This window comes from Chrysochloris asiatica, unplaced genomic scaffold (genome assembly GCF_000296735.1).
Source record: "Chrysochloris asiatica unplaced genomic scaffold, ChrAsi1.0 scaffold00166, whole genome shotgun sequence".
NCBI classification, from domain to species: Eukaryota; Metazoa; Chordata; class Mammalia; order Afrosoricida; family Chrysochloridae; genus Chrysochloris; species Chrysochloris asiatica.
In genome coordinates, this window is record NW_006408684.1 from 5004095 (window position 1) to 5015882 (window position 11788).

At 39.7% G+C, this 11788-nt stretch overlaps 1 pseudogene; it reads left to right on the plus strand.

The window, feature by feature from the left end:
• The first annotated feature begins 1946 nt into the window (after positions 1 to 1946).
• Positions 1947 to 3212, plus strand: LOC102814642 (annotated as a pseudogene).
• The last annotated feature ends 8576 nt before the right edge of the window (positions 3213 to 11788 follow it).

Here is an 11788-nt window from a genome sequence, read left to right on the forward strand (position 1 = left end):
GCATATGCCCTCTCTTCTTATCAGCTGGACACTTCAGTCTCCACTCTAGTCCTCTAAAACAGTCATTTTTAACAAGTTAAGAGGATTGTTCAAGTTTTTTGTTTTGTTTTGATTTAAATGTGATGAAAAACAAAAAATTTGAGTTTCAACTAAGCATGCCCTTGTGCAACCCACACTCCTATCAAGATATAGAGAACATACACATCGCTCCAGAATATTCTCTCATGCTCTTTCCTTGTCAATCTCTTCCTACCAAAGGTGATTTTTTTCCTGTTCTAGAATTTCATATAAATGAAATCATGTAGTGTACATTCTTTTTGTATAAGACATCTTTCACCCCAAACTATGCATTTGAAATTCATCTAGGTTATTGCATGTATCAGAAGTTCATTCTTCTTTCTTTTTTTATCTCACCCCTTTCTTTTCTTTTTATTTTCAGGAGAATTCCCAATGGTGTGTCCTAATGAGAAAATAAGTATACATTGTTGCTTCCCTTCCACTATCTAGAAAATAAAAGACAAATAAAAAATAAAGCAATTTCCTTTTTTCCCTTCCTTTTGTTTTTAACTGTCTTTGCTGTCACCCAAGTTAGCACATGTCTACACTTTACTAGTGAATAATTCCCTTTTCCCTTCCACCTCTGTTAACCATCATAGAACATTCATTATAAAATGAAAACCTTTTCTTGATTTTTTATAGTAGGGGTCTCATATGATATCTGTTCCTTTACAACCGATTAATTTCACCTAGCATAATATCCTCCAGGTTCCTCCATGTTATGCCATGCTTTTCAGATTCACCGTAATTCTTCAATGCTGCATATATTCCATTGTGTGTATGTACCAAAGTTGTTCAACCATTCCTCGGCTGATGGACATCTAGGCATCTTTTTGATGATGTGAATAATGCTGTGATGAACATGGGTGTACAGATATCTATTCGTGCCACAGCTCATATCTTGTGGATATATACTAACTAGAGCAATTGTGGGGTCATATGGTATTTCTATTTCCATCCTTCTGAGAAAGTGCCATACTGTTTTCCACAGTGACAGCATTATTTTACAATCCGACCAGCAGTGTAGGAAGGTCCAGTACTCTCTACATCATCTCCAGTGTTGTTTTCTTTCTTTCTTTTTTTTTTTTTTTCTTCAAACTTTTCTATTAATGCTGAGGTAAAATTCCTGGGATAGCACTATGGGATAAACCACTGGAGCATAACGTCAGTTTGAACCGCAAGGTCAGCATTTCAAACTCACCAGCTACTCCCTGGAAACCCTATACAGGGTCGTTATTAGTCAGTGCTGACTCGATGGCAATTAACAACAAGATGATATATTATTGATGTTTTGATTTGTATCTCTCAAATATCTAATGATCATGAGCATTTCTTCATATGTTGGTTGGCTGCCTGAATGTCTTCTTTGGTGAAGTGTCTGTTCATGTCTTCTGTACATTTTTTAATTGGATTATTTGTCTTTGTCTTATTGAGGTATTTTAAAGTGTTCTATATATTTGAGACAGTAGTCCCTTCTCTGATATTCATTGCCAAAATGTTTCTTCCCAGTCTGTGGGTTCTCTTTTTACTCTTTTGGTGAAATATTTTAATGCATATTAAGTGTTTAATTTTTAGAAGGTCCCAGTTATCTATTTTGTCTTCAATTGATTGTTCAGTTTTAAGAAGGCTTTAGGCTTAAAGATTATCTCAGGGTAACAGATTGAGGGGTTCATTCCACCTCTATGGTTCCAAAAAGTAGGAGTCTATGAGTTTGAAATTCTAGAGTATGGTGTTGTTTTTGATCAAGTTGCAGAAGGGAAGCAGTGGTACAGATTACAAGAGCCACTGCCTCCTCACATTTGAGGCAAGCCATGCCATGGATAGACAATGCTACTGTTGGCCTTCCTTGCCCTTCGTTCCTCCCCAGGGCACCACTTCATGTCTCCACCATGACATCTACTGCATCATATCTCCAGAAAGCCATGGGCCTGCTAGCAAGGCAGCAGAGAGGAAAAAGCCAGAAACTATGAGGAAACCCTTCAATTCTGTCAACATGCAGGGCAGTGTTTTCTCCATGTAGATTAAGATGAAGCCCAAGGTGATAAAGTCAAGCAAAGATTCAAGGCAAAGTGTACAGAATATCTTGATGGAGCAGAAACACTAAAAGAATACCTAAAAAAGAAGAGGGGGGTGAGCTGAGAAGCCAGTGAAAGAGGGGAGCCAAGCCCAGCTGAGGAGAAGGGGAATGACAGCAGTGGCGAAGGAGAATTTGACAATCTTGAAAAAGAACCAACTACAGAACCAACTTCAAGGGGCCATTGTTGTAGAGCCACCAAATGTGAAGTGGAGTCGTGTGGCTAGTCTGGAAGGAGCCCTTTAAGGAGGCTGTGATGTTGCCTATTGAAATGTATCTTGTTATTTGGGCCACCTGGAAGGGGAAAGTCATATTTAGCCAAAGTGGTAGCAACTAAAGCAAATAAGTCAACCTTTTTCATCATGTCTTCCTCTGACCTTGTATCTAAGTGGCTGGATGAGAGTATTAAGAGCTTATTCCAATTTGCCAAAGAAAACAAATCTTCCATCGTCTCCATTGATCCAATTGACTCTGTGTGGTTCAAGAAATGAAAGTGAAGCCACATGCAGAATTAAGACAGAGTTCCTAGTTTTAAATGCAAGGGGTTGGTGTGGATAATGATGGAATTTTGGTCCTGGGAGCTATAAATATACCCTGGGTGTTGGATTCTGCCAATAGATGAAGGTTTGCAAAACAAATTTATATTCCTTTGCCTGAGGCCCACGTCTGAGCAGCGAAGTTTAAGCTGCACTTGGGAACCATTCAGAACAGTCTAACAGAGACAGACTTCTGATACCTTGGGAAGAAGACCGATGATACCTCAGGGGGCAGATAACTAGGTACGGTGTGTGATGCACTTATGTAGTCTCTTAGACAAGTACAGTCAGTTATTCATTTTAAAAAGATTCATGGACCTTCATGTGTGGACCCTGGTAGATGATCTGCTGACGTCCTATTCCCTAGGTGACACTGTGCATTGAAATGTCATGGATGGATGTCCCTGGTGATACATGTTTGGAGCCAGTTGTTTCCATGCTGGATATGTGATGGTCTCTGGTCTCTGTCTAGCACAAAACCCACAGTCAGTGAACATGATTTGCTGAAATTACAGTTTATAGAGGATTTTGGCCAAGAAGACTAGATCACAGACAATAAGGAAGAGGTTTACCACGTGTATTCTTTTTGTAGATATTTTTGCCTTTCTTGAATGACATTCAGTTGATATCCAATTTTAAATTTCTCTTTTGCTACAGGAATATATCTATCTCCTCTCAGAGTTCCCTTCAGTTTTGTACTGTACTTTTCCTCAATTACCTAGTAAATGCACCTATTAACAAAATTAGTGTAATGTGAATCACCCAGTAAAAAACAGATAAAAATGGATTGAGAGACAAACATTTACAATTTTTATGAATGGTGGTCTTTTCAAAGAGCACTTATCATTTTAGAATTTATATTTGGGGAAAATTCTCAAACATAATTCTTATGATCAAAGTAACATTTATTTACTTTCTTAGAAAATGTAAACATGCTAGACTCTTTACTCAGGGATGGGCAAGGGGTGATGAAACAACAAAGTACCTGGGCCTGGGCTTGAGGCTGGGGAAGGCCTGCATGGACAGCGCTGGTCCTGCTCCAGATGGGCTGACTCTTCTCTGTGGGGCCAGTGTCTACATTTCCTCCCAAAGCAGCAAGCTTTTCTATTTAACTGAAACACAGCATCTCACAGGGGAAACACTCTTTTAATCAGGCATTGTCTTGACCTTGAAGAGGAAAATTGTCACTTCCAGTGTCATTTTATAGTAAGTTTAACCAAAATAGTTGGTAAAGAAGTATGAAATTTAAAAATAACTCTGTCATGAAATATTGTAATGGGAACCTTTAATAATAAGGAATTGTCCTCCCTGGGGAGTTTCTTGTGTATGACATGGGGATATGTATGTATGTGTGTGGACTCCTGGAGTAGCGCTTAGGATCACCTCAAGATTGGCAGTTCAAACCCAACAGCTGCTCCTTGGAAACCCTATACAGGTCTCTATGATTTGGAACTGACTCAACGGCAGTCAACAACAATAATGTATAGCATATTTCAGGCTTATGATTTCAGTTAATTACAATATATATATGTATACATGCAGACACATAATACATACATAGACACATATGTATGCATATATATACCCTATGTGGGTCAGAACTGACTAATGCAATATGTCTGATCTCTTGACTGCTGCTTCCATGAATGTTGATAGTTGATCCAAGAAAGATGAAGTCCTTGATAACTTCAATCTTTTCTCCAATGATAAGAATGTTGTTGATTGGTCCAGTGAGGAAGGTTTTTGTTTCTTTACATTGAGATGCAGTTCATACCCACAGCTGTACTCTTTGATCTTCATCAGTAAATATTTTGAGTCCTCTTCACTTTCAGCAAGCAAGGTTGTATCATCTGCATATCACAGGTTGGTAATGAGTCTTTCTCATTAACAGAGTTACTGTCTTAGTGAAATCAACTTCTTTGATTTCAGACTGAAGAACTCCCTTTAGCGTAATTCTTGTAGGGCAAGTTTACTAGCATCAGACTCCCTCAGTTTTTGTTTAAGTACAAATGTCTAAATTTCTTCTTTATTTTTGAAGGATGGTTTTACTGGTTGATAGTTCCATCTCCTACTCACCACCCCTGCCAGCATCTATTTTCTTTCTTGTCAACATGAAATCTGCTGTTAATTTAGTTGAGGTTCTCTTGTATGGTGTTAATTGCTTCTCTCGTGCTGCTTTTAAGATGCTTAATCTTGGTCTTTTACCATTTTGATTAGAATGTGTTTTGGTGGGGACCTCTGTGTTTTTTCTTTTTGGAGTTCATTATGCTTGATGAACGTATAGACTTGTGTCTTTTATCTAGTGTTAGGAGTTTTTAGCTATTATTTACTCAAATATTCTTTCTGCCTCTTTCTTTCTCATTTCTCATTGTGGGATTCCATCACATACATGCTGGCACATGTGATGACGTTTCACAGATCTCTTAGGTTCTGTTTTTGTACATTCTTTTTTCTTTCTTTCCACTGACCTACTGTCCAGTGCAATGATTCTTTCTTTTGCCTTCTCAGATTGGTTACTGACATCCTCTAGTGAGATTTTCTTTAATTTATCGTATCTTTCAGCTCCAGTCTTTCTGCCTGGTTCCTCTTTAATAAATTATATCCCTCTATTTGTGCCCATTCCAAAGAGAGGTGACCCAATGGAATGTGGAAATCATATGACAATCTCTTTGACATCCCATAAGAGTAAAGTTTTACTAAAGGTAATACAGAAACGGCTGCAAGCATACATTGACAGAGAACTTCCAGAGGTTCAAGCCTGATTCAGAAGAGGCCGTGGAACGAGGGATATCATTGCTGATGTCTGATGGATCTTGGCTGAAAGCAGAGAATATCAGAAAGATGTTTACCTGTGATTTATTGACTATGCAAAGGCTTTCGATTGTGTGGATCACGACAAGCTATGGACAACATTGCGAAATACGAGTATTCCGGAACACTTAATTGTTTTCATGAGGAATCTGGACGTGGACCAAGAAGCAGTTGTTCAAACAGAACATGGGAACACTGAATGGTTTAAAATAATTAAGAAAGGTGTGCAGCAGGGTTGTATTCTTTCACCATACTTGTTCAACCTGTATGCTGAGCACATAATCCAAGAAGCTGGGTTGTATGAAGAAAAATGTGGCATCAAGATTGGAGGAAGACTCATTAACAACCTGCGATATGCAGATAATACAACCTTGCTTGCTGAAAGTGAAGAGGACTTAAAACATTTACTGATGAAGATCAAAGAGCACAGCCTTAGGTATGGATTACGTCTCAATGTAAAGAAAACAAAAATCCTCCCCACTGGACCAATCAACAACATTCTTATCAACAGAGAAAAGATTGAAGTTGTCAAGGACTTCATTCTTCTTGGGTCAACTATCAACACTCATGGAAGCAGCAGTCAAGAAATCAAATGACATACTGCATTAGGCAAATCTGCTGCACAAGACCTTCTTAAAGCAAAGATGTCAGCTTGAGGACTAAGAGGTGCCTGACCCAAGCAGTGGTATTTTCAGTAATTTCACATGCATGTGAAAGCTGGACAGTAAATAAGGAAGACTGTGGAAGAATTGATGCTTTTGAGTTACGGTGTTGGAGGAGAATATTGAAAGTGCCATGGAGTCAAAAGAACCAACAGATCTGTGTTGGAAGAAGTGCGGCCAGAGTGCTCCTTGGAGGCTCAAATGGCCAAACTTTGTCTTTCATACTTCGGACATATTATCAGGAGTGACCAGTTACTGGAGAAGGATCTTATGTTTGGTAAGGTGGCGGGTCAGAGAAAAGGAGAAAGACCTCCAACAAGATGGATTGGCCAAGCAGCAGCATCAATGGACCCAAGCGTGGCAACAATAGTGAGATTGGCCCAGGATCAAGCTGTTTCGTTCTTCTGTGCACAATGTTGCTATGAGTCTGTACCAACTCGATGGCACCTAACAACAACAATTAATGCGCTATATTTGTTTATACAATGTTCTCCTGTTTGCTGTAGTTTTTAAGTGCCATTGAGTCAGTTCCAACCCATAGCAACCCTACACAGCGTTTCCAAGGAGCAGTTGGTGACCTTGAACTACTGACCTTATGGTTCAAACAACTTTGCAGTCCAGCACATTAGCCCACAGCATCATACTTGGACTCCCTGTTTTCCTATAACTTTACTAATCATTTCCGTAACTTTTGTTTTTAAATGTTTTATTGTGAGTTATGTGATAATTTACTTGGGAGAACATTAGCTTTACATTCATCCTATCGTATATTGTTCCATTGCTGTGGTTACAATCCCCTTCATGCATTGTCAACCAACCAAGGGTATACCCGGCAAGTCTGCCCCTCGGTCGTCAGCACACAGCTCCTCTCCCTCTCTGGGTCTACAGTCCCTAGTCGCTCCATCTCTCCATATCATCGTCTCTGCCCCCATCTCTGGTGTTACTGTTTCTCTGGGTAGGGTCTTGCACTCTGCTCTTCTCCCTTGATGGTTCCAGGCACCTCCGCTCCTGGACTGCAAAGTCAACCACTCCCCTCCTTTTGCTACAAAATGTGGACCTTTACATTTCCAACCCTCACAATTAGTCCTGATAAAAATTATTCACTATTATACCACAAGAGTCCTATCCACATCTCCTTTCATCAACCCCGCCCAGACAGATTGGATGCTACTCAGTAGGGATTTACCTTCCTCTGTGCCCTCTGAATCTAGGCTCCCTCTTAAAAGCGTGTAAGTCAGTCACTTCTTATCTTTGTAGGCCCCCACCCCCCATTCCTTTAGCTTTTTAAGCATATTTAAGGCATCTAAAGTATTTTTTCTTCTGTGAGCAAGTCACACATTTTTTTCTTAATGTGTTTTTCATAATAGTTTACGTAGCAAGTTAGATTCTCCTTTGAGAATTTCCACACAAATCAATCAATGACATTAATTCCATTTTTCACATTATGCCAACATTCTCATTAATTGTGTCTGTTTGTTCCATTTTCAGTACGCCTAGCCCTGCATCTTCTCATCTTTGCTTTGGGTTAAATGTTGACCTTTTGGACTCATGTTGTTGTTGTTGTTGTTGTTAAGTGCTGTAGAGTCATGTCTAACTCATAGTGCATTGTTGTTGACCCTGTTGTTGTTAGGTGCCATCGAGTTAATAACTGATTCATAGCAGCCCTATGCACAACAGAATGCAACACTGTCTGGTCCTGGGCCAACCTCACAATTGTTGCTACATTTGAGCCCACTGATGCTGCCACTGTGCCAATCTATCTTGTTGGGAGTCTTCCTCTTTTTCTCCAACACTCCACTCTACCAAATATGATATCCATCAGTGACTGGTTCCTCCTGACAATATGTCCAAAGTATGAAAGACAAAGTCTGGCCATCCTGGCTTCCAAGGAGCACTCTGGCTGTACTTCTTCCAACACAGATATATTTGTTCTTTTCGCAGTCCATGGTCCTTTCAATATTCTCCTCCAACACCATACTCAAATGCATCAATTCTTCTACTATTTTCCTTTTCACTATCCATCTTTCACATGCATATCAGGTTATTGAGAATACCTTGACTTGTGTCAGGTGCACCTTAGTCCTCAAACTGACATCTTTGCTTTTCAACACTTTAAAGAGGTCTTGTGCAAATTTGCTCAAATGAAATATGCTGTTTGATTTCTTGACTGCTACTTCCATGAGTGCTGATGGTTGATCCAAGCAAAAGGAAGTCATTTGCAACTTCAGCCTTTTCTCCTTTTATGTGGATGTTATTCATTGGTCCAGTGGTGAGGGTTTTTAGTGTGTGTTTTTTTTGCTGTCTAACACTTTTTTTATTTCTAATTTTTATTTTTTGTTTTTATCATATTTCATTTTATTGCAATGTTTACAATCCCCTCCATGCATCATCAAATAACCAAAGGGTACAACACACAGGCCTGCCCCCCTGGCCGCCAGCACACAGCCCTTGTCCCTCCCTGAGTCTAGTATCCCCAGCCGCCCATCTGTCCACATCATTGTCTCTGTCTGCATCCCTGGTGTCACTGCCTCGCTGGGTAGGATCCTGCTCTCTGTTCTTCTCACTTGATGGTGCCAGGGACCTCCACTCCTGGGCTACAAAATCAATCACTCGCCTCCTTTTGTCAAAAACATCTACCTCTATATTTCCTACCCTCACAGTCAGTCCTGATGGCAATTACTCTCTATTGTACCACAAGAGTCTTATCCCCATTTCCTTTCACCAGCCCAGTCCCAATGGATTGGAAATCATTCAGTGGTAATTCTACCTTCCCCTGCCCACCTGGAACTTGGCTCCCTCTAGAAAGCTTGGAAAGCCAGTCACTTCTTGCTTTTATAGCCCCTCCCCTGCCCATTTTGGGTAGCCAATGTCTAAGTTGCCCATCCCTGTCAACCCTGTGTACTGAGGGCATGGGAGTGATCCTTGCTGTAAAGATTTGTTCTCTTTTTTGAGCTACTACATCCATAAGTATAGGTAAAGTTCATCAAATTGTAGCAGGTTACTCTTTCCCCCGTCCCCCTCTTCATTCTTCTTCTAGTAGAGTTCTGATCATCCGGCCATCGAAGGCAGGTCAAGTGGATACTATCTGCAAGTATGGGTGTTCTTGTGCATCTTCCTGGTGAGGATTTTTGGTTTTTTTCACATTAAGGTGCAACCCATACCAAAGGCTGTGGTCTTTAATCTTCATCCATAAGTATTTTAAGTCCTCTTCACTTTCAGCAAGGAAGGTTGCATTACTTTCATATTACAGGTCATTAATGAGCCTTCCTTCAATCCTGAGAAAGTGATTTCTTTTTTTCTTCATATAACTCAGTGAGTGTCTCTGATTATTTGTTCAGCAAACACATTGAATAAGTATGGTGAAATAATACAACCCTGGCACACACCTTTCCTAATTTTAAACCATTTAGTGTTCCCTTGTTCTGTTTGAATAAATGCCTTTTGGTCTATGCACCGATTTCTCATGAGCACAATTAAGTGTTCCGGAATATTCATACTTCTCAATGTTGTCCGTAGCTTGTCACTTTACACACTCAAAAACCTTTGTGTAGTCAAAGCACAGATAAACATCTTTCTGGTATTCTCTGCTTTCAGTCAAGATCCATCTGATGTCAGCAATGATATCCCTCGTTCCACGTTCCCTTCTGAATCTGGCTTGAACCTCTGGAAGTTGTCTGTCAATGTATGAGTAGGGCCGTTTCTGTATTACCTTTAGTAAAACTTTACTAGCATGAAATATCAATGATATTGTCCTATTATTTCCACATTCCGTTGGGTCACTCTTTTTGGAATGGGTCCAAATATATATCCACCACTCATCTGTAAGTTTGTCATACTGTGGTGGTTTGTGTGTTGCTGTGATTCTGGAAGCTATGCCACCAGTATTTTTAATACCAGCAGTGTCAGTCACGGTGGACATGTTTCAGATGAGCTTCCAGACGAAGACAGACTAGGAAGGAGAGACGAACTACTTCTGAATATTTAGTCACTGATAACCTTATGAATAGCAGTGGAACACTGTCAGCACTAGTGACCCTGTACAGGGCTTCAAAGGAGAGGCTAGTGAGTTTGAATTTCTGGCCTTGTGTCCAATGCTTATCCTACAGTGTCATACGCAGACACTGTACAGATTTTTTTTAGTAGAGCCTCAGTTTTACATGACACTGTTCTTTTCTGCTAAATGGTGAGCTCAGAGGGAGTTCTGGTTTAAGGTTTATAGAACATCTCTGGGTAATAATTTCAGGGAGCACTTTGGTCTCAGGTGGTTCAGTTGGACTGGCCGTTTTTAAGAACTTGAGTTTTGTTTGCAGTTTTCTTCCATTCTAACCAGGATCATCTAGTGGATCTTCAGTCAGATTGGTCATTGGCATTAGTCAAGCACGGTCAAGTCCTTCAGGTCTCAGGGTAGTCGAGGTTGTGGCTCAAGTAGGCTATCAGTTTTGTGGACTTATTTCTTCTCTGAGATTTTGGTTAGTTACCTCCACCTCCCACTTTTAAAACTCTTTTGCTCCTGATAAATAGAGACTAAATCTTAGAACTTGTTTGGGTGTGTCTTAGAAGTATCTGTAGATGTATCTTCAATAATATGTGCCTGCACACACAACTATATTTCCATGCACATATAGATAGTTCTCGAGTCCTGGTGTAGCGCTGTGGATTAATGCACTGGACTGTAAGATTGGCTTGAATTGCAAGATGAGTGATTCAAACTCACCAGCAGCTCCTTGGAAACCCTGTACAGGGTTGCTATGGGTTGGAATTGATTGCACAGCACTTTACAACAATAGATACTTCTATCTGTTCTCACATATTTGTACACGTGCACCTATCCATGTACTAGGTGATCCTAGACTAGATTTTGTTCTTTGTTGGATTTGTTGCCCTCTTATATGTGTCAAATGCTCTGTTACAGAAAGCTAAACTTTAGATAGCTAGCCATATTCTTGACTGCTAAGATGTCTTTACCTGCTCTTTGAGAGAAAGAAGAAAGAGAAAGAGAGAAAGAAAGAAAAAAGCTTTCAATTTTTTTGTAGAAAGACTCTGTATTGGACCACTCTTTCAATAGCTAGACAGACCATTTCTAACTCTGCCTTAGCCTCTGTTCCTCCTTTTACTGAGCAAGTAGGAGTAAGGAGTGAGGGTTAGAATTGGGAATATGGCTAGCTATCTAATTAGCATTCAAGTTCCTTGTCAGGTAGTTCTGATACAGTTTCTGGTGTTACATTTTCTGACTCTGTATTTTGGTTATTTGAGACACCCTGTCTTGTTTCTTTGTGTAATCTGAAATTGTTTTCTCTGAGACTTTGTGGTGTTGTATTTATATTTAGTTGCTGATTGTATATATGTGTGGGGTTTTTTTTCTGAACAGAGGGAACATTTATTAGTTCAATGATTTTTTTTTTTTCTTCTTCCAAGACAGATTTGTTTTTATTTCTGGAGTCTCTGGTCAATATTCTTCTCCAACACCATAATTCCAATGCATCAATTCTTGTATGGCCTTGCTTGTACATTGTCCATTTCATATGCATATGAGATGATTGAAAAGACCATAGCTTGGGTCAGGTACAACTTAGTTCTCAAACTGACAACTATGCTCTTGAACACTTTAAAGAACTATTTTGTCACAGATTAATCTGATGCAATATTTG